We start from the raw sequence: 3,468 nt of genomic DNA on the forward strand, positions 1-3,468 counted from the left end.
CCCACGAGGCCACGGCGCTGGGGAGCGGGGACTAGGGACCAAGTCCTGGGCGGCGGGGACCCGGGAACCTGCGGCAGCACCCGCGAAAGGAAAATGCAAACCGCACTCCCGGCCATTTCGGACACTCCGGGAGCCTCTTTCCACGTCGACTTGGTGCGCAGAGCTGGTTTCAGATCTCGACTCCCTCGGTCTGTCCTGTCTGCAATCACTAGGTCAGAAATTTCACGAAGGGATTTTTTGAGAATTGCCAACTGTGCACTTAGCCCGAAACCGTCAGGGCTCAAATTGCAGAGATGTTTATTGAACCGAACCTCTTTAAAACTTCTTTCTCTAATGTGACGCTCTCCTGTAGATCAAATGAGCGATACAAAGTTTTGGAAAGGCTGAAAACTGTTTTACAAGAAGAGGAGGGGGCAAAGCCCAGTGTTTTATTTGAACAAACTATGCTGGGGGCAAGAAAAAGTACTTTAATCAGTACGATAGTGACAACGTGTACAGAACCATGTGACCAGCCCATTCCCAACGCTAAATCAACAGCTTGTCAACCCAGAGCAGCGACAGAAGAGAAAAACAAATGTAAACCCCCCCATACGATGAAATGATATTCCCAACAGGTATCTCTATTACAGGAAAGTCACAATGGGGACCTGTCAGCAACAATACACCAGCCGACAGTCAGGGAAGTCAATTACTTCGTGTAGTATTCTTAAAAAATACACTTCAACCCCCCTCCTTCATTCATTTCAGAACCTGATATAAGACTAAGCTTTCAGACCTCACTGAAGTACACTCTTAAATCTTCCTTGAATGGAAATCCAGGACCTTTTGAAACTTGCAGTAAGATGTACCTGCGTTTTTAATTCCTAAGGTGTATTAATGCAGTAAAGGGAAACACCAATCAATACAGCTCAATGGCTGAAATTAAGAGCTAACCTCAAGAAAATGGTAAAAAACAAAACAAAGCCTCTCTTATGAAAGTGACCACAGTGGCAACTGGTGACCTCTACCAGAAAACTTCTGGTGTGACTCCTCAGTTATCTTTGGATTACTTGGAGAATACTGTCAACATGTTAACATAAATCTAAGCGGGGCATAGAGGAGTTGCAGGTAGAGCAATGTCCCTAAAGAGCAGCAATATTTAAATCAAACTGTACTTGGTAAATTAAAGAACAGCCTTCTTGGTGCTTAAAGAAAATTCTCCTTTTGAAACCACAGGATCTTTCCTAGAAAGATAGTGAGGTAATACTTCTGTTTGCCTGTGAAAGCATACTGCACTAAAAAACCACTGATCACAAAGTTCATGAAGGGGCTCCAATAAAAATAGCTGCCTTTATTTCTCCTCTACCTTGCAGAAAACCAACGCCACACAAACACAAGTATTAACAAGGAGAACAATCAAACCTCAATGGAGGGTTATCTACCGGTTTGCTTTGAGCATTTAAGTCACATGTACTTGACCAAAAGTCTTTCAAATTCATCTTCAGTCTTAATTCACACAATTCCTCTACCTCAGTTCAGAAACAATCCTGTGACCATTTATGATGCTAATAAATATCACTGTTACTTATATAAAAGTCCTTTATGTTTTTATACCATTTGAAAGTAGTGGCAACCTAAGGAAGACTTCCAAAGTGTTTGACGTGCTTGATAAGATTTAAGAAACAATCTCTTCCACCACAGAAGTGAAAACCTTCCAAGTTCCAACCCAGAAAGTGCCAGTTAAGCAAGGAAAAATGCACCAAACATATTATGGTAAAAATACTCAACCGTTAAAACTTGCCATTGTAACACACTCAGTTGGGGCTGTCAGTTTTTAGGTGGAGGCCTAATACCAGGAATGTCAAAATGAAGGAAAACAGAAGCAAGTTCTTGTGTTAACCATCAACTTGCCTATTGCAACCTAAGAAATGCAAATGAACTCCATAGCCCCAGTTGGGGTTCACAGCCCAACATAAGCATGGGTAAAGTTGGGGTTAATTTGACTCCTGGGGAGAAATTTGCCTATCTGCACACTTAACATACATCCAAGAAATTAGTGATAGAGTATTAATCGACTTATGTATAGTTAAATGCTTAATTTTCTTACAAAAGCTTTAAGTGTATACATGCATACACAGTGACTTGTAACATTTACTAGGCTTAAGACTCACACAAGTAGGTTATTTCAAACACTTCTGACTACACTCTGGGGTAGATGTATGGAATTAACTCAAATCTAAAAAATTATAATTTTGTTTACAAAATCAACCCCAGGGATTTCTGATCAGTCTACTTAAAACTCAAATGTTAACATATAGAGTCTCATAACTTGTTATATACTGTCAATAATTTGCATCCTTAAGTATCAACTCTTTCGTGGAGCTCATAATGTGTTTCCAGAACATGGGAGTTAAGGTTCCTATAAAATATACGTTGAACTACTCATAATGTTGTACACACCAGCAACCTACACTTGCATTTGGATAAATATGCTCGGAATTTTGCCCACATTAAGGGAAGGGGTTAATACATGCTTCTCTTTCATATATTGAACCGTGACCACTAAGCCCACTAAATCCTTTTACTGCAATTGGTAATGATCAAAGTCTCTCTACTTGTTTACTTCCAATTATTAACTGTAAATCTCTGGGAAAAAGATCATGCCATATCGCTGTCAAGCCCAAGTGACTGCGTAAACATATGCAATCAACTTTTTAGTGCTCCTTTCTAAAGCATCCCTTTGCCAAATGACCTATGCTGACATTTAGCAAAACCTATAAAAGGTAGTGGACTGGAGTCATGATGCTGAGTGCATCCCTTCTACGTAGAAGTCGAGAGAAAAGTTGCCGTCTCCAAAAGGGGAAAAAAGAAAAAGGAGAGAAAGAAGTAGTGAGAAAGGAAGCCTCCAGCAAGGCTAACGTCCAGTCACCATCTTCACTCCACAAAAAGCTCCAAATTTGAAATGCCCACTTCCCACGGAGCACCTCCCAAGTGATGTTTAGAGCACTTATCCAAGACTCCCAACACACACCACCTTGAAAACTTTAGCATTTTAAACACAAATGCAGGAGACCTTGGAAACAACTGGGAACCGCCATCTTACCAGCCATCCAATCTCACACAAGTGTCCCCCCAACTTAAGTTAATAACATTTTTGTCGGGGCTCTCTCCAGCCTAACACCCACCTTGGCGGGTTGGCCGCCTCCCACGCAACCCGTCCCTATAAAATGGGGGCGTTCTCTGGGGGCTGGAGCCCCTCCAGAGCCCTTTCTTCGGGAGAGGAGGGAAGCCACTTGACCCAAGCAGCTCCCGATTTCAGGAACCCGTCCCCGTTTCATCCAAATCTACCTCTCAACAAAGGGTGCTGCGGCCGGGAGAGCCGCCGAGGCTGGAAATACGACTGCTCCTCTTGGGGGCCATGTGCGTCGCGAAGGTGCGGAGGGGCGCCCGGGGTAGCGGGGAACTAAAACGTGGGGCCGCGCGCGGCGC

At 43.0% G+C, this 3,468-nt stretch overlaps 1 protein-coding gene across 1 annotated transcript in view; it reads right to left on the reverse strand.

Annotated features, from left to right (window-relative positions):
* Positions 1-3,468, reverse strand: part of LOC105527518 (COMM domain-containing protein 3) — a 15,377-nt gene that overhangs the window by 6,274 nt on the left and 5,635 nt on the right. The gene's annotated exons all lie outside the window — the stretch shown is intronic.

Source organism: Colobus angolensis, unplaced genomic scaffold, assembly GCF_000951035.1.
Source record: "Colobus angolensis palliatus isolate OR3802 unplaced genomic scaffold, Cang.pa_1.0 Scaffold63, whole genome shotgun sequence".
In the NCBI taxonomy this organism is placed as follows: Eukaryota; Metazoa; Chordata; class Mammalia; order Primates; family Cercopithecidae; genus Colobus; species Colobus angolensis.